This window comes from Leopardus geoffroyi, chromosome C1 (assembly GCF_018350155.1).
Source record: "Leopardus geoffroyi isolate Oge1 chromosome C1, O.geoffroyi_Oge1_pat1.0, whole genome shotgun sequence".
NCBI classification, from domain to species: domain Eukaryota; kingdom Metazoa; phylum Chordata; class Mammalia; order Carnivora; family Felidae; genus Leopardus; species Leopardus geoffroyi.
Window position 1 is genome coordinate 206,533,019 of NC_059328.1, and position 20,350 is coordinate 206,553,368.

General features: G+C 45.1%; 1 protein-coding gene across 5 annotated transcripts in view; it reads left to right on the forward strand.

Moving 5' to 3' along the window:
* The window catches only part of SGPP2 (sphingosine-1-phosphate phosphatase 2), a 108,524-nt gene that overhangs the window by 60,054 nt on the left and 28,120 nt on the right, over window positions 1-20,350 (forward strand). The window lies entirely within an intron of this gene.

Here is a 20,350-nt window from a genome sequence, read left to right on the forward strand (position 1 = left end):
AACTGATGAGCTTATAATAGAGACAGTTGACTCTTGAACAACATGGGTTTGAACCATGCACGTTCACTTATTTGTGGATTTTTTTTTTTTTTTTGATAAATACAGCACAACACTGTAAATGTATTTTCTCTTAGGATTTTCGTAGTGTTATCTTTTCTCTAGCTCAACTTAAAGGTAAGGATACGGTATATAATACACATAACATACCAAATATGTGTTACTTGACTGTTTATGTTATCGGTAAGGGTTGTAGTCAACAGTGGGCTCTTAGTAGTTAAGTTTAGGGGCAGTTCAAAGTTACCCATGAGGGGCACCTTGCTGGCTCCATCAGTAAAGCATGTGACTCTTGATCTCAAGGTTGCAAGTTTGAGCCCCACGTGAGTTAAGAGTTTACTTAAAAAAAAAATTTTTTTTTTAAGTTGCACATTTTCCACTGGGCCCCAACCTCCACGCTGCTCAAGGATCAACTCTCTATATAAATGTAACTACAAAAGCATCTTCCACAGCCAAATATTATGCTATTTGTGTATATTCTCCCCTTTTATATATTTTAGAGCTGGCTCTCCCAGCATTCATGAGAACCGTTGAGAACCTGCTATTTAGTACCTCCTTCTCAGGGGGGTGGGGGAGGGCACAGATAGCCTATTACCTTGTCTTATTACTGTTTCTAATTGAATAAATAGTTCACAAAGAACATGTATTTTAAAAAGTGCTGTATCACTTGAAAATAATATATGGAAAAAGTTTTCATTCTATTAGGACACGTAGGCTGTCGATTAACGACATCAACTGTGTGTTTTACTTTATATACTGGTTAATTCAGGGACCTTGATCTCACCAGATGCATGATCAGGTTGGTAGTAATCAGTCATACAATTTCTTCTTAATTTTTTTTCATGCTTATCCATTTTTTTGAGAGAGAGAGAGAGAGAGAGTGCGAGTGGCAGAGGGGCAGAGAGAGAGGGAGACACAGAATCTGAAGCAGGCTCCAGGCCCTGAGCTGTCAGCACAGAGCCCAACACAGGGCTCGAACTTACTAGCTGTGAGATCGTGATCTGGGCTGAAGTTGGACGCTTAACCGACTGAGCCACCCAGGTGCCCCAGTCATACAATCTTTTGTTCACTCCAGTAATTGATCCTAGAAGTTACATAGTATTGAAGAAGACATTACCTAGTATGTTACATAAGATTCTCAATTACCTCCTAGAGTACTGATACAAGCTATAAACCCTAAATTATTTACCAATGTAAGTGACTTATTGACTCTTAGTTTTTCACGAGGTTGCTACATCCGAAAAGCAGGACTTTTTTTTTTTTTTTCTCAATATTTATTTACCTTTGAGAGAGAGGGAAAGAGAGAGGGCGAGAGACAGAAGGCCAGGCAGGCTCTGTACTCTCAGCATGGAGCCCAGCGCGGCGGGGCTCGAACTCACGAACGTGAGATCATGACCTGAGCCGAGACCAAGAGTTGGACACTTAACCGACTGAGCCACTTAGGTGCCCCTAAAAAGCAGGACTTCTAAATCAAAACATCTAAATGATCTCCCTTAACATAGGGAGCTGTGAAACAGAAAAGCTACAAAAATAAACACAAGCATCTTAAAACAGTTCATGTCCACTAGGTTTTCACTTCTCAGATTGATGCATTTTCTATTTCTTTCAATGTGTGTTTTTGAGAGAAAGAGACAGCGTGTGAGTGGGGGAGGGGCAGAGAGAGACACACACAGGATCCAAGCAGGCTCTGAGCTGTCGGCACAGAGCTGGATGCGGGGCTTGAACCCACGAACTGTGAGATCATAACTTGAGCCGAAGTTGGACACTTAACCCCCCTGAGCCACCCAGGTGTCCCTGAGATTTTGATACATTTTCTAAAGCAGTGGGCACAGCCATTCTCCTGGGAGCCACGGATTATCCACTTATTCATCCAGTAGAGATTTTTATTCTATACCCTGCACTTGTAACTTCCTGTTTCCCACATCTCTGGCAACACTCCCTCAGTTCGAGCCTGCGTCATCTTTATCTGGCACTATCACATTAGCCTTCTAATTAATCTCCTTACAGCTATTCTTAGGACCCTCAAATGCGTCCTGCCCACAGTGTTTGGGTGACCTATCTCATGCAGTAGGATAGTACACTACTCTTTAAAGCATGCTAACATCCAAGCACTGTAAAACTACCCGTAAGGTCTTTTACAACTGGATTTCTGCCTCAGTCTCGACCCTTAGCCCTTCCTCCTGTCCATTCTCTGGAATCACAGAACTCCTGATGACCCACACTCCCACCCCTGGCTGTGCACTTGAGGCGTATCGTGCTCCACTTTCTCCTTTTTTCCTCTTATTGCCACTGCCTGTCATGATGCCACCTCCCCTGCCTCCTCTGAGACTCAACACTGGCATTATCTAAAAACAAAAACAAAAACGACAGCCTAGACCTTGTATCTTCATTCCCCACCAGATGGTTCCTTATTGGCCCTTGAAGCTACCGCCTCAGAGCCACTCAAATCTTTGGGTAAAATGAATAAAGGCTGTTTCTACAAAGATGAGTTAAGGGCTGGCCCCCTACAGGGGACAGTCCTGTAAAGAAGTAATTAACTGTCCAGGGTGCTCCAGATACGCTAGAAAAATCCACAAAGTGCTAAGATAGCACCCTAGAGATCTTTTTAAAATGGGATTTCCCCCCATCCGCAATGGCTCCTCAGTGTCCCTGATGGCAAGTCAGGGCGCAAATTTGGTCGAGAGTCCATCAAGGTTTTTTCGGTGTGAAAGTAACAATTCCATTTGTTTCTGAACTGATAAATATTTGAGCCCGAAACCAGATTTTTATTTGCTTTCTAACGAGAGTGTCAGATCTCCTTTCTTACCTTGTCATTGCTGAGCAACAGCTTAAAATTTAGTCATTCGTTTAACCAACATCTGATGATACTTATATGCTAAGTGCTGGGGAATAAGCAATGAACAAGACCGACCCCAGCCTGCTTTCCCGGGATTCAGGAGTAGGCAAAACAGACAGTATTAAGTAAAACGATGCAGTAATTGAAGACTGTTGGTATCGTTTGGGCCACAACCACGGTGAAAGCAGAGACCTACTTGAAAGAAGGGGGTCAAGAAAGAGTGCTTTGGGCTGTTTCACTTAAGTTAAGGCTTGAAGACTGAGGAGGCGGAGTGAGAAGCTGGCAGAGACTTTTAGGCTGACACGGGTGGCGAGGGCAAAGATTCCAAACTACACCAGGCACTGTTCCAGAGTCTGGGTCGCAAACAGGGTAGGGCATCCATTCCAGGTGAGGATAGGGCCAATAAAACAGAAATACATAGTCTAAATGCAGGCAGCGTGAAATTCTACGGAGAAAAAGGAAAGGCGTGTGGAGAGGTAACTGTGTTAGGGAAGGAGGTCAGGGAAGGCCTTTCTCAGAAGGTGGCATTTGGGCGCAGGGCGGACTTGATGGTCACTTGCAACTCACGTGTAAATGGGTTCATGGCAAATCTAGAGTGTTGCAACCTTAGCGGTCTTTCTGATTGATTTCTGTATTCGTTTGGAAACCGGTGTTCCCAAGCAGCCTGAATGGCCCATCAGGCAAGGCCCTCAGATTTTTTTTTTTTTTTTAATTTTTTTTTTCAACGTTTATTTATTTTTGGGACAGAGAGAGACAGAGCATGAACGGGGGAGGGGCAGAGAGAGAGGGAGACACAGAATCAGAAACAGGCTCCAGGCTCTGAGCCATCAGCCCAGAGCCCGACGCGGGGCTCGAACTCACGGACCGCGAGATCGTGACCTGGCTGAAGTCGGACGCTTAACCGACTGCGCCACCCAGGCGCCCCAAGGCCCTCAGATTTTTAAGAGCGTGAAGCCACCTTCCAATTGGCCTTTTCCATCTTCGAAACAAAACTTGTGCTGCGATTCAAATCCGTAAGACATTTTGTTGAACGGTAGTTTTGTACAAAGATAGGCTTTGCTCACCACCGTACGGGCCTCCGCCTTCCTGCATGTGGCAGTAAGAGAAAAGGGTTCAGGGATGTGCCTGTTGGCCCAGAAAGCAGACACCGGCAAGGCTCAAGTCAAGCCTCTCTCATTACAAAGGGTCACGGGGAGGTTATAGCCCCGGTCACAGGCCCATTTGGGGGCTGCTGACTGCGTGATCAACAGCCCCTCCTAATAGAGTTAATCACTCACTGGCCAACTGGACAATCAGTGGCACCCTGCTCTCCTCTCTCCATGTCGCCTGTATTCCTCCAGACTCCTTCCTTTGCCTCCTGCAGAGAGCAGGCGTCAGGCAGGGGACCCTCTGGGATTCCTGGCCCTTCCTACTCAAAGACTGGCCCTTCAGGAGAGTCCTCTAACTCCAGGGGAGGAGAGCCCATTCTTCTCCGCCTGGGAGAAACCTTGCAATGAAACCCTCCTGCCAGAGATGTAGAGGAAAAGAGCAGAGATGGGGCACCAGACGAAAAGCAGACCGTGTTTTCAGAAGAAAGACGTCACTGTAGCCAAAATGAAGAGGAAACTTGCTTTTCAGAGATGATGGGCTAGAGAATATTTACATGTCTACACCCCCTTGTCAAATGCAGTATCATCTTAGTTTTTAGAATACGTTCGTTTCGGGAAGTGGTGAGTTGCAGGTTTTTTGGGTTTTTTTTTTGGTTGAGCTCTAAAAGTTGGTGTCATTCTATTTAAGCCAAGCAAGCCCTTCCATAGAGCTTACTAGAACCAGAAGTCTCTTGGCAGAGAGGCTGAAGGATCAGGAATTCCGGTGCCCCAGGTTAGAACTTAGAATGTTAAGGTCTCACGCTGGGCTGGCTCAGAGTATGTCTGAACCCTTTGGCTGGCAGAAAGGTATCACCAGCAGGTGGAACTGAACCAGTCTGGCTGACTGGTTTCACGCCTTTGGTATGAGAGCCTCTACCTGAACATCAGAGCTTGGGTACTCTCTCCTGTACAGAAGAGACTGTCCAACGTTTAGACATTTCCCAGGAGAGAGGTTAAATCTTAGACCAGGGCCCATTACATTTACAAATGGATGTGTATTTGCTGTTCCCAGGGCTGGTGATGGTGGGGGAGGGGAGCAGTAGAAAAATGACCGTGTGGGTCCTAATTTTCATGAGAATGCCTCTTTTCAGTTTGGAGGGAAGAGAGGTATAACCAGAAAAGTGGGGGGAGGTGAGGAGTATATAAGGGTATTGATAAACACATAGCCGATTGAGGGTATTATGGAGATTGGATGCTTGGGTCTGTAGACCCCAAACTGACTTGGCACACGGAGCTGGCTATCATGTTGATAGTTGTTCAAAAATGAGTATGAAATCGGCCTTGGCCAGTGTTGATAGCACGGCCAGGGATGTCAAACTGAAAATTGGAAATAGATGTTTGGCTACTCCCCCGATACATTGAGTAGATAGATACGTAGCCAGGGCGCCCTCACCAAAAACTGACGTCATCTGCATTGTCGTTAAGTGAATTTTCTTCCTTACACCCTATGATTATGGCTTCCATAATTTTGTTAGCTTGCATATTGAATTTTTATTCTTATGCATTTCCTTAGCCCTCCATTTCCTTCCCAGCCTTTTAACTGGTAATTTTGTTTGCTCAGGGACCGTAGCACAAGAAAGCACCTCGTGATGAAACAGTGCTTCTCCCATGAATGCGCAGTCGTTTAAGCATGAGGCAATGTGGCCCGCGCTACAGACAACAGCCAGGCCTGAAGGTCTGGGACTACCGTCCACCGTTCCTATCACCAGTTAGCTCAGTGTTAAATTTCTTGCCAAGTAAGAGAAAGGGGAAGATTTGGACATACGGGACGGGAACCAAATCCAGGCAAGCAGAAGGCCCCTAACCCTTGTATTCCCTCCAACAAGGACCATTAGCACAAATCCTTCCTTAAGACTGCTTTCCTGATTAAAGATGGTTGTAATCCCTTGGAGTTACAGTGGCATTACATGTGCCTCCACCAGAAGCCATATTTCTTTCTGTGCGGTGCGGTCAACTGGTCCTGTGAAAGGCAAGCCACCGAGATGCGGTTGACTGTACTCAGAATTTGGGTGGATGAGGTTGTGTGGCTTGACTCCTTGGAGTCTTTAATCCTTCCAGAAAGAAAATCTTTTGTGTTTCCCTTGAGTGACCGCCATTCCGATCTTTTCTGAGTTGCGTGAGAATGTGGACTGACAGACTCCCTGGGTGACCCGCTCTCCTGAATGTGCAAGAGCCATCTCTTTACAGGAAGCCAACATAAGATGACCCAATTCCGATCAACTGTGGAAGGAGAGCCTAAAATCAGGCTCAGGGTCTGTCAGGTCAGCGTGATGGCCTCCCTGACCTCACCGCCTCCAGAGACTTCCTCCTCCACAGATACTGCTGTAGAAGGACAGGCAAGGGCAGTGTGATCCCATTCTCTTAGAGTAGTTCAAGGCTACACTCTCCGGAGCTAGAGAGATTTCCAGATCTACTGAGCCTGAATCCCATTTTAATCCCAATCAAATCCCATTTCAATTGCTTTTTCCAATTGAATGTTTTTCCTTCAGGAAATTGACACACATCACAGAAACACAAGTACATTCGTCTCCGTGGCTCTTTTTGTTCTAGTAAATGTTTGGGGTTTGGTGGAACTGAAAGGAGGCACGTAAGAACATTTGTTTTGATGCCCAACGGTTTTTAAGACAGATGCTTTATGGTGAAACACAAGTTACCTAGGTGGCCAACGACCAGGGTTTTAAGAAGGGTCTGGGCAGATATTCATTGTGTCACTCTCCTAAGTTTTCCCATTTGCTGGGCCCACTCCTAGAACACGAATGATCGAATTGTGGGAACGTTTGTAAAACACGGATGAAACACAGAAATTGGCCTAGATGAAGTGAATTACGTTTTGAAAAAATCACCAGGAATTAGGGTAGGTACACAAAAACATCTTGGGAAAATTGAAAGATCAGAAAATGGTCACTAAATATAACCTACTGGTGTCCCCTTCTTATATTTATGGAGAAAAATAAGAGAGTGATTTGCCAGTGTCCTTTGAAGGTAGAAACTACTGTTCTCCTGAATTACGGCCAGAGCATATCCCTTATTGGCTTTATCGTAGGCACCATATATAGGGTGCTGTTAGCAATGTTGATTTTTAACATCTAAATGTCTCCCAAGCCGACGTAGATCTAAGCAAGCGAGGATTTAGGTAAAGCCAGCAGCAGCTTATTATTAATGCACTATGCTGAAAAGCTCTAGCTTGCCGTTGCTACAGACGAGAGCCCTGGGGAAAATGACAGCTCATTTTGGAAGCTAATGTTAGAAATGGTACCACTCCCGAGGCCAGGCTAGTGAGCTGCTCATTCAGCTCAGGGATGACCTTGCACGCAGCCTTGGCAGGACTAGAGATTCAGGAAAAAGGGCCATGGACATTACACCACAGCTTGCCATTCTCATCCGTGACCACCATGGAACCATCATGATCTGTGAACAGTGATGGCATGGACCATGGTCTTAGGTTCCTCCACATTGCCAAGGTCATCATGGAGAACCTTAGCCAGGAGGGCCAACCCCTCAGTCTGTAGATGGCATTGCTGACAGTCTTAAAGGAGTTGTCATTGCCACAGCTCTCTCCCTTTCTGAGCATTGTGACATCAGCACAAGGGGTCAAGATGATAATCCTTTGTCTTTACCTTTCAAGTGAGCACCGGCTTTGTCTAAGATGGTGAAGATATCAGTGGGCTCTGTGAGGTATTGAGCACATCACCCCATCTGCTGTTGGTGGGATCTTGCTTCCGGAAAGTGGGGATGGAATTTCCATTGACTGTCAGCTTTCCATTCTCAGCCTTGATGGTTCCCTGAACACACTAAGGGTAGAATCACTTCTTAACATGTAGTCTGTGTTATCCAGGTCAAGGAAGGAATCCCAATGTCCACTTTGGAAGCAGGCTGGTGACGAGACCCCTAATACAGGTGTATCCCCTTAGCTTTTACCAACTTTTACCAACATGACAAGGATGTGGTTTGTGCCCCATAAAAAGGTGAGCTCACTTCTATTGAGGGGGAACCGAGAGAGCGGCGTGAGTTGTGAACATGAAAAAGTAATACATTTTAGGCCGCGTCCAGGTAGCAAGGTTGAACAACAGCGGTTATGATTGTTCCAACCTGTTTGGTTCCTGAGTTCCAGATGGCAGGTGACATGAGGTTTGATGGCAAGAAATTCACCCAAACATTTACCTAAATGTCTTCAGCTTCCGATTTCAGAACACAAGAATTTGGATAGTGAGGGATACGTGCATGCTTACTGCCTGTTTGCATCATACCGCATGTATGCATTCATTTAGGACCCAGGCTTTTTGCTGCAGCCAGGGGATAAAACAAGCATATAGCCTAGATTAGAGGTAATCGTATGAAAATGAGTGGAGATCGATAGCCGCTTAATTGTATAACTGTGATTTCCAGAGTGCTTAGTAGGTGGGGTGAGTTTCTATTTTTTAAATATGTACAACTTGGTTTTAATTAGGCTGTAAAATATAGCCACGAATCAGGTCATGATTTTACAAATGTTTTACTAGAAGGGAGAAAGCCCACTTGAAGACCAGTATTAAAGAGATAATCGCATGGGTCATCCATGGGTATGGAAGAATCCAGACGGAACTTTGTGACTGACCGTAGTTTGCAAAGTGTTAACGAGAGCTGGGCAGACTGATCTGGGAGCATGAAGGGGACCCCAAGCCCAGCTGGGTACGAGGGCCACAGAAAGGGTCCCTCCAGAGGTCCAGACATGTTCTGGTTAAAGCCATGCTAATCTTGAAAGTACTAAAAAGCCAGTCATGTAGGCTGTTGTTGCCCCATAAAGACCAAGGATGATGCTTGGCTGATTGGTGAAGCTCACTGGCAAAGAATCAGCTCTTGGGCTCTTGGCTCAGATTGCTTGGGGTGATTTTCCTGAATGTGTTGGGTTTTTAACCTGTGAAAAAGTCCCGTTGCAGATTTTACTGTTTTCTATGCAGGCAAAAACAGAAGAGTCTTAGGTTAATAGTCAGCCAAGACTAGAGATGGACTTTCCTTCCAGCTTAAATTCTGAGACTTTTGTTTTTTTTTTTGGTTTTTTTTTTTGTTTTTTTTTTTTTGTTTGTTTTTGTTTTTTTTGTTTTTTTTTGCTGTAGCCTAGCCTGGCTGGCTGTGTTACACAGATTTTTAGCACATACTTGGAGATGGGAACAGTCTGTGGCTTGAATCAGATAAGCAAGTTGAACTTAGTGAGTGACTAACATCTACTGCCTTTTTGCTTTTGGGGGGGTCTATAAAAATAATGGTTTTGATCTTTCAGTATTATTTTACCACTTATTTTCCTGTGGTCAGCAAGACTAACAATGAAAACACTTAAAAATATGAGAGAGAAGGGTCATGAAAAGGAACGTTCTTTGCAATGGTTACACTCTTCTCTGAAGTAAAGTGTTGTTGTCGTTGTTTAGAGAGGGAACCGGAACAGGGGAGAGGGGCAGAGTGGGGACGGAGAGAGAGAGAATCTCAAGCAGGCTCCATGCTCAGCACGGAGCCCTGATGCGAGGCTTGATCTCATGACTCTAGGATCATGACCTGAGCCAAAATCAAGCGTTGGATGCTCAGCCACCCAGGCACCCCTTGTTGTTTGTTTTTGTGTGAAAAACTCAAAACAGTACACACAGTGGCCACCCAGACCTCAGTTCTACCCCCTAGTGATTCTGTCATCCACGATTTCCCATGTGCCTACATGCATTTATATGTAAATACATTTTTTAAAAATACAAATGGGGTCGATATATACTCTTGCAGCCTGTGGCTTTTTTTTTTTTTTTTAATTTAACAGTATATTTCATAAGGCTTTTTGAACTGTTGCATAATTTATTTTAACTGGTAGTCTGTCATGGCTATTGAGAGTTGTTTCCAGATTTTCATGGTTGGTTGATTGGTTGAAGGAGGGTAGGCTTATACATGATTTTAACTTTTGTACATGCTCTGTAGTTATTAGTATTGAAGACACCCATTCCCGCAGTGGGTACCATTTTGGATGTGACATCTGTCCAGTGGCGAGTAAAGGACACTGGTCTCAGCCTTCTGCTGCACAGTTCATTGGTGAAATGGTACAGATAAGCATTTGGAAATTTTCTCAGCAGCTGTGACATCTTAATCCCTCAGTCTGAAGGGCAGTCAAATGACCTCTATTGAGTGCTACATGGATGTAATGGGTTAGGATCATGGACTTTGGGTTCCTTAAGGAAAGATACTGTTTGAACATATTATTCGCCAGATGCTAGCTGTTGGAGCATGGTGGAAAGACCATAGGATTTGCAATCAGAAAACAAAATTCAAGTCCAGTTCCGCTGCACTGATGGTGTTATCTTTAGCAAGACACTCACCTTCTCTAAACCTCAGTTTCCTCATCCGTAAAATCAGAATGATATGAACATTAAATAATGTCTATGAAAATATACTCCAAAGAATTCCCTACACGAATATTAGGTTATCATTTTACCCAACTCCTTTCTAATAATGAAAAGGAGGCTTAGTTGGTTTGGAGTGACTTTCCCAAAGATGTTCATACATCTGTGACTGAATTACTAATCTCTGTACCCTTAGTGTTTGCCTTCAGAAAGGTCAGAAACAGCTCTGAGCTTGCAAAAATGGAGCATTAGAATGGCAAATGTTGTAACTTATTTTATTTTTCTCACCTGTCGTTTGTGCTTTAGCTGTTATATCTGCATGTCTATGGGACTTTGAATATGCAAAGACCAGTTTTCTGACAGTCTTCTGTGATTTATGGTGTTTGCTCTGTAATTTCTTTGTTTTGGTGCTTCAGGCATGGAATGAAATCTTATTAGTTTGAAATTACAGTTGCTTCTCTGAGTGACTCACCACCACCCCACCCACACAAACACACACAAGTACACGACACACACTGGAACGGGCTCAGAATTTTAAAAAGTAAAGACAATAAAGTAATGCCATAAGCATGAGAAAACATTCACCAACTGAAAACAACTTTTCACACTGGCTGTTAGGCAGTGGCCTCTAGAATGTTCTGAAGTAACCATAACAAAGGACTGCTTTTAATTCACTCCCTGATGCCACAGAGCCCTGTCTTCCAGGGAGAAGAGAGGACCGTGTACCAAGTAAACAAGAACACAGCCCCATCTCTTTGTAAAAGTGTTGATCTGAACAGTCTCCACAGCTAAAGATTGCTCTAGCATGAGTCCCCTGGTCCCGGTTTGGAGTAGGTGGATTTTCAGCAGCTTTCTCTGTGCCATGGGCGGTCCCCCACTCAGTGCCCTGCAGAACCGGATTGGGGTAGAGCTGGGCGGAGCTCCTGAAGCAAAGACTATTTGTAGCCCCCATAGCTGCTTATCTGGAATCCGTACTGGAAGGTGTTGTCAATAACACTTTGCAACAAAGGACTTCAGGGACACAAGGAAGAGGTGTTTGGGGACGTATTTCGATGTCTAGTGTCTCTCTCTCTCTCTTTAAACTGTGATGACAGTCACGTATCATAATAGTCGCCTTTTTGAAGAGTGTGATTCAATGGTTTTTCATGTATTCATGAAGTTGTGCTCCATTACCACCATCTAAATTCAGCCCGTAAGAAACCTCCTATCCCCATTCCCCTCCCCTCCAGCCCCAGACAACCACTGATCTACTCTCTGTCTCTATGGATTTGCCTGTTCTGCACATTTCATATAAATGGAATCCTACAGTATTTGTCCTTATCTGGCTACGCAGCATACTGTTCTCGGGGTTCATCCATGTATACAGTCTGTATCTCATTATTTTTTTATGGACAAATAATATTCTGTCGTACTGATCTACATTTTGTTTATCCATTCAGCAGTGGATGGATGTTTGGGTTGTTTAAACTTCTTGGCTATTGTGAAGGATGACCCTAAGACCATTCACGTGCAAGTTTCTGCGAGGACCTATGTTTTCAGTTCTCGTGGGTACATGATAGGAGTACAACGGTTGGGTATCTGGTCTGTCTTTATCCAAATCATCACATCAGTGACCCGAGGAGAAGGGGAACGCGCTTCCTTTGGTTGGACTAAGAAACAAGATGGGTAGGCACTGGTGCAGCAGCTATGGTCTTTGGATTACATCTTAGTGTTCGAATCTCCAGCAGTTAAGGAATGATATAACTAATTCCTGACTTTTTAAAAAATGAACCTGTGGGTAGGCTATAAATCCCAATGACTCAAAATGTTTCCATTTTGAGACCTGAGGGACACACTTTTGTTAGTGTCATTCCCCCACGGTAGAGGATAGCTGGAAGACAGACGTTAACATTTATCAAAATATGTGTGTGGATGGAGGATGGGGGGTTGGGGGGTTGGGGGTGTAATTTGAAAACAGACTCTTGTTGCTCCCTGTGCCATACAGAGGACTTAGCTTTTATTATAACAACAGTGGAGCCTTTACGCCATGAGAATGGGGATGCTTTGGGTTGGAGGGGGGAGGACAAATGGGGGGGCACCAGGCGATCTCAGTGTATAAAAAAGAACGAGTAGCTGCTGTACTAGTAATAATGTTCTTTCAAGGATCCTCTGTTTTCAAAACTATCCAGGTTTCATTCCTACTAACGTGAAGAGTAAAGTACTGTTAATCTGAGATGTGTTAAGACACAGTGAAGGTGGCCGTCGGGATTGTAATAGCTAGACAGGGCTACCGCACTAAGAGAACACGCACTGTTTTCTGTGACGGCGCCTGATGGGCCCAGATGTTAAGAACAGACCCCAACTTAGAAGTCCTTCCATGCCAGTAAGACATGTTTTGTGTTGACAGAATTGATTTACTAGAAAAGCCTTTTGTCTTCTTGGGATCGACAGTAGACTATCCAGAGAACTGGATTTTTTTCCCCCACCTGTATATTTCCTTTATCTTGTAATCAGGACAGAAGTAAGCAAATAGGCTAATTCCTCATCACAAAATGCTACAGGGCCCCAGCACCGTGCAAGGGACCCAGACAGTTTGCTAAAGCGTTAATGATCTATAATTGCTTCCTGCCTTGCCTCCTCTCATGGGTTTTTCCTTTACGCATAGGCCTTTGGGGCCTCAGTCCAAAGGAATGTGATGGATGATGGAACTTAATTTGGTCCCTTTAGGTAGGAGGGCCCTTCAACAATACAGAGTGAAGCCCTCCATTTAGGGCAAGCCACGTCAAGTTAATCATTATACTCTTTAACTGCAAACTAAATGGAGAAATGGTTCTCTTCTGCCATAGTACTCTTTTTAATAGACTTTATTTTTTAGAGCGGTTTTAGGCTCGTAGCAAAACCGAAGGAAAAGTATGGAGACTTCCCATATACTCCCTTGCCCTCAACCAAGCACAGCCTCCCCGTTATGAACATCCCACACTAGAGCGGTACATTCGTGAAAACCGATGACCCTAACTGACACATGATAATCGCCCAAAGTCCACAGTTTACAGTTCACTCTTGGTGTCGTACATTCAATGGGTTTGGACAAACGTGTAATGACACGTATCCACCATTATGGTATCATACGCAGTAGTTTTCCAGTGTTCCGCCTATCCTTCCTCCCCTCCAATGTCTGGCAACCTTTGATTTTTTACTTCTTCACAGTTTTACCTTTTCCAGAATATTCTATAGATGGAAGCATCTAGCATGTTACCTTTTCAGATTTTTTTTTTTCACTTAGTAGTAGGGACTTAAGGTTCTTCCACGTCTTCTCATGGCTTGAAAGCTCCCTTCTCTTAGCGCTGAGCAACACGCCTTTGTCTGGATGTACCACAGTTCATTTACCCGTTCACCTGCTGAAGGACATCTTGGTCACATCTGAGTTTGGGCACTTAGGAATAAAGCTGCTACAAACACTTGTGTACGGGTTCAATGCACCCAGTTCATTTGGGTTAAATACCAAGGAGCACGAGGGCTGAATCTTAGGGTCAGATAATGTTCCGTTTTGTCAGAAACCACCAAACTGACTCCCAAAGTGTCTGCGCCATCTGGCGTTGTCATCAGTGATGAATGAGAGTTCCTGTTGCCCCACATCCTCACCAGCATTTAGTGGTGTCAGCGTTTTAGATTTGGGCCATTCTGGCCAACAGGCACATGAAAAGATGCTCAACGTCGCTCCTCATCAGGGAAACACAAATCAAAACCACACTCAGATATCACCTCACGCCAGTCAGAGTGGCCAAAATGAACAAACCAGGAGACTATAGATGCTGGAGAGGATGTGGAGGAACGGGAACCCTCTTGCACTGGTGGTAGGAATGCAAATTGGTGCAGCCACTCTGGAAAACAGTGTGGAGGTTCCTCAAAAAGTTAAAAATAGATCTACCCTATGACCCAGCAATAGCACTGCTAGGAATTTACCCAAGGGATACAGGAGTGTTGATGCAGAGGGGCACTTGTACCCCGATGTTCATAGCAACACTTTCAACAATAGCCAAATTGTGGAAAGAGCCTAAATGTCCATCAACTGATAAATGGATAAAGAAATTGTGGTTTATATACACAATAGAGTACTACTTGGCAATGAGAAAGAATGAAATCTGGCCATTTGTAGCAACGTGGATGGAACTGGAGAGTGTTATGCTAAGTGAAACAAGTCCTCCAGAGAAAGACAGATACCATATGCGTTCACTCTTATGTGGATCCTGAGAAACTTAACAGGAACCCATGGGGGAGGGGAAGGAAAAAAAAAAAAAGGTCAGAGAGGGAGAGAGCCAAAGCATAAGAGACTCTTAAAAACTGAGAACAAACTGAGGGTTGATGGGGGGTGGGAGGGTGGGGAGGGTGGGTGATGGGCATTGAGGAAGGCACCTGTCGGTGCCTAATGTTTCCATTCATACGCTCCATGAGGACAAAGATCTTATCTGTGTTGTTCTCTCTGGTCATCCTGAAACCAGCGCAACGCGTGGTCCTTCACTTGCACTCACTATTTGCTGAATAGAGTGGATTAGATGGTCATCGTCAAAAAGACACATCTACATCCTAATACGCGGGACCTGTGAACACTATCTTTTTTTAGAAAAAGAAGGATGGCAGATGAATTCAGTTAAGGATCTTGAGATGAGAAGATCCTCCTGGATGTCTGAGTGGGCCTTCAATCCAGTGGCCAGTACCCTCATAAGAAAAAAGCAGAGGGAGAGTTGAGATGGGCAGAAGGGCAGGAGACAGAGGGAAGGGGAAGAGGCAAGTGACCACAGAGGCAGAGATTGCAGGGATGTGGCCACAAGCCTAGGAGGGCCTCCAGCCACCAGAAACGGGAAGAGGCAAAAAAGGGTTCTGCCCTAGAACCCTGTAGGAATGCGGTCCCCGACACCTCGATTGTAGACATCTGGCCTCCAAGCCCTAGGCAATCACTAATCTATTGTCCGACTTTATGGATCTGCCTGTTCTGGATATTTCATATAAGTGGAACCAGGCAATATGTGGTCTTTTGTGTCTGGCTTCCTAAACTTAGCATGGTAGCACCTCCTTTTATATTCTGAATGTTTTATAGTGCCTGCTTTGCTTTCTTTCAAAGCATACTATTCATAGATAATATGACCTACTTACATAATTTCTAAAACTCTGCCTTGTAATAAGGTGACTTTTAAAATAAGCAAATGCTGGGGCACCTGGGTGGCTCAGTTGGTTAACTGTCCGACTTCAGCTCAGGTCATGATCCCACGGTTCCTATGTTCGAGCTCCGCGTGGGGCTCCACGCTGACCGTGCGGACCCTGCTTGGGATTCTCTCTCTCTCCTCTCTCTGCTCCTCTCCCACTTGTGCTTTTTCTCTCTCTCAAAATAAATAAACTTTAAAAATAAAAAATAGGGGTGCCTGGGTGGCTCAGTCGGTTAAGCGTCCGACTTCAGCTCAGGTCATGATCTCGTGGTCTGTGAGTTCGAGCTCTGTGTCGGGCTCTGTGCTGACAGCTCAGAGCCTGGAGCCTCCTTCGGATTCTGTGTCTTCCTCTCTCTCTGACCCTCCCCCATTCATGCTCTGTCTCTCTCTGTCTCAAAAATAAATAAACGTTTTAAAAAAATTTATAAAAATAAAAAATAAAATAAGTAAATGCGAGGGCATGTCCACATAGGGTAATAGTAGGATCCTTGCACCTATAAACAGTGTCACTGTGAGTGTGTCAACTATGGTGGTGTGGACACAGGCGTGCGGTGTGCGAGCCTCTCACGCATTGAGCAGCCTTTCCATTGGTGACCCAACTGCCCCACATGGTTAGCAATTCTAGATAAAGTTTCAAATCAACCGAAATTTCAGTCTTCCCTCAGTTTCCTTGGTAGTTCTGTTCTCAGAAACTTCAGTGTGTGTTCAAACCTCGCAAGAAAATATTTGGTGGTTCCTTCTAGCAGAGAATTAGGCTCTCCCTTCAGAGGATTACAGATAGGTGTTCACCTACAAGGATGTCTGGCAGAGCCCTCAAGAATCCTATTGGACACAAAGAACGATTTCCTAGGGTGACCATCTTGTGCGTTCAATGGCGTATCGTATCCCTGGCCTTCCCCCCTCTTAATGCTGCTGGTGCCCGTAATCATCGAGCTAATCAGGAATGTCTGCCAGGAGATAGCATGTCCCTTGTGAGGACCTGTAGTTCAGCTCTTCTGGACTGAAACACTTCTGTGTGCACAATCACCTCTGGATAGTCCATCCATTTCTGGGGTTTTTTTCCTTTCTTATTTAAATAATTTCTACTTGCCATTCTTACATTTATAAACCTGTTTGAAATTCTTTTGTCTTAAAAAGTTTTTTTTCATGCTTTTTATTTTAAATTTAATGTTTATTTTTGAAAGAGAGAGAGAGAGAGAGACCGAGTGAGAGCGGGGGAGGAGGAGAGGGAGGGAGGGAGACACAGAATCCAAAGGAGGCTCCAGGCTCGGAGCTGTCAGCACAGAGCCTGACGCGGGGCTCGAACTCACAAACCGTGAGATCGTGACAGGAGCCAAAGTCGGACATTTAACCGACTGAGCCACCCAGGTGCCCCAAAGCATTTAAAAATTCTGTCTGCTGCCCCACTTTTGCTGACCTTGATCCCACCTTTATCTGTCACCTGGATTTTGCAATATTCTCTTACCTGGCCTCCTTCCCTTTAGTCTTGATGTCTTTGCCCCCACTCTGCCCAGGACACCAGAGGACAGATCAGATCTGGCTATGCCTCTTCCCCGAACGTACTAGTAAGCTGAACATCCAGATGCCCTTCCATACAGTGTCTCATGGCCAGACCCAGCGGCACATCTCCTCATACTTGAGAAGAACTTTTGAAATGTTAACATGTTGAAACCTAGTACTCAATGGGATGGTATTAGGAGGTAGGGCCTTTGGGAAGTGCTTTGGTCATGAGGGTGGACCTTCATGAATAGGCCGAGTGCCCACGTAAAAGGCACCCCAGAGAGCTCCCTCACTCCTTCCGCCGTGTGAGGACCCAGCAACAAGATGGCTGTCTGTGAGCCAGGAAGCAGGTCCCCATCAGATACCAGATCTGCTGGCATCTTGATCTTGGACTTTCCATCCTCTAGAATATAAGAAACAAGTTTCCCTTGTTTATAAGCCACCAGCCTATGTTTAGTTGCTATGGCAACCCAAGCTAAGGCAACCACTTGTTGAGATGTGATTGACCTACAATAAACACGTCTTTAACAGCTTTATTGAGGTATAATTCACACACTGTACAATCCACCCATTGAAAATGTCCAATTCTATAATTAGTGTGTTCGCAAACTTTCCACGTACTTAAACTGTACAGGTTGGAGTATTTTGGCCTAGGTGCATATCCCATTTGTAATTTCTTTACCGCCTTCCTGGCAACCATTGGTCTGCTTTCTGTGCTATAAAGTTAACATTTCAAGAATTTTATAAAAACAAGATCATACAGTATGTACTTCTTTTTTCTTTGTTTTTCTTCTGGCTTCTTCATTCTGTCTCTACGTATATACGTATCCATAGGATTCATTGGATAATTTTTTTCAAAGCGTGTTGGCTTTATGATGAGACCTTCTGTTTGTGTCACGGGGACCTCATACAGGGCTCGGCTCATTGTAGCTTCCCTGTAATGAATGCGAGGGCAGAGACAGGACTCCCCGGCCCACAAGAGGTATTCCTTCCCTAGGACTTGAAAAATAGAGCTCTATTTTCTGTTTCAGGAGAGCTGTCATTACAGTAATTGGTATTTGAAATTGATGGGTCGGAAACAATATGCGGCGGTAATATCTTTTTAAATGAAACGAACAACTGTCCTAATTCTTAAAAACATCCTTCAAACGTAGCAGGCAAAATAGAAGTGGAGTCAGAGGGACTTGTGAACTCCAAGGAAATTTAAAAATTTGTCCGCAGGCCCCCTGGCTGTCTTCACTTAATGATTTCAAGGGTTCCTGTCTGCGGATTTTAAGTACTCTTAAGCAAACTAGAATTACCATGCCTGCAATATTTCGTTTTTGTTGGTGAGTGGGGAAGGGCCAGTGTTGAGAAATGGATCTCAAGCGGCTTCTGAGACATTCCTGGTCGTCGGTGACGGCTGCAAGTTTTCCGTCCCCGCACATAATTGTCAGTCTGATGCGGTTTTTTACAGGTTCACAGGAGGGAGGCGGAAACATAAAAGAGCGAGCCGGTTTCCAGGACAGTAGTTCCTGGTAATAAGGGGACGGTAAAGAGGTTGAATTTCAAAGTCCGATTAGAAATCACAGCTGTGGAATTCAGTGATTGTCACTGAGGCTTTAAAGCCTGTGGATTTGGCCTGCTGTGCAGACAGTGATTCTCGGTTTTTTAACCCAGAGCAAAATGGGCAGTGGGGCACAAAACATAAGCAGTGCCTTCTGGGGGACGTGAGTACACTGGAATAATGCTCCGAATTAAGCGAGCTAAAAGAAAGCACCAGAATGTGGCCAGGCCCTAAAGCATCCATGGCCGGTCTCGTCCCAAAGCAAGGTGACTCCACCCATCACGAGCTGAACAGAGGCCTAGGAAAATCAATACGGTCGTGGTAAGATGAGGAGGTTTATGATTAAAGCCCGGGACAAAGGGACCCGTGCGAGAATACAGTGTCACGTGGGGCTTCTCCAATTCTCAGGTGCACACGAGCCACCTGAGAGTCTCGTGAAAGCCGGGCTCTCATTCCGTAGGTCCGGGCTGGGGCCTGAGATGCTGCATTTGAGACCGGGGCCCAGGGTGGGGCACACACCACCCGTCTTCAGGCCACACTTCACGTGGCAAATGCAGGCTTGAGGAGAGGGGCTGCTCTTCCGGCTTTGTGCCTGATCCTGAAAGTGTCCTCAAGAGCCCTCTGCCAAAGGAAGTCTGTGGTTGATAGTCCTTCCTGTTCGTCCCTGAAGGGTCACGGAAGTCGAATTCTGGTTTGTGTCTTGTGCTTTAAGAGAAAGAAGGGAGGGGAGCCGTTTCTTCATTAATGTCATCGTGAACAATCACTTGAGAAAACTCTAGGTTGAGTTGTCTGTATTTGAGGGTTGGAAATGCTCCTGCCATGTATCTTACTGATGCTCCTGATTACTGAAAGAAATTAAATTATATCCAGTGTGTTGCCTACGTGCATTTAGAGTAACAGTGTAAGATTCAAAAATAGAGGGGCGCCTGGGTGGCGCAGTCGGTTAAGCGTCCGACTTCAGCCAGGTCACGATCTCGCGGTCTGTGAGTTCGAGCCCCGCGTCAGGCTCTGGGCTGATGGCTCAGAGCCTGGAGCCTGTGTCCGATTCTGTGTCTCCCTCTCTCTCTGCCCCTCCCCCGTTCATGCTCTGTCTCTCTCTGTCCCAAAAATAAATAAACGTTGAAAAAAAAAATTAAAAAAAAAATAGAGTAACATTCGAAAAAATTTTTGTTTATTTTTGAGAGAGAGAGAGAGAGAGAGTGAGTGAGCACAAGCGGGGGAGGGGCAGAGAGCGAGGGAGACACAGAATCGGAAGCAGGTTCCAGGCTCTGAGCTGTCAGCACAGAGCCTGACATGGGGCTTGAACTCACAGACCGTGAGATCATGACCTGAGCCGAAGTTGGACGCTCAACCGACTGAGCCACCCAGGTGCCCCCCAAAAAATTCTTAAGCAGAAGCTCTGTAACAATCACTTTTCTTTTCTTTTCTTTTCTTTTCTTTTCTTTTCTTTTCTTTTTTAATGTTCATTTTTGAGAGAGAGAGAAAGAGAGACAGAGCACACATGGGGGGCGGGCAGAGAGAGAGGGAGACACAGAATCTGAACCAGGCTCCAGGCTCTGAGCTGTCAGCACAGAGCCGGATATGGGTCTCAAGCCCACGAACGCAAGATTGTGACCCGAGCTGAAGTTGGATGCTCAACCAACTGAGCCACCCAGGTGCCCCAGAACAGTCACTTTTCTGGTTAAAACTTGAGAACAAAGACTGTCTGATTTGAGAACTATCCCGGTTTTGAGGTATTATCATGGTGGCATAAGCCA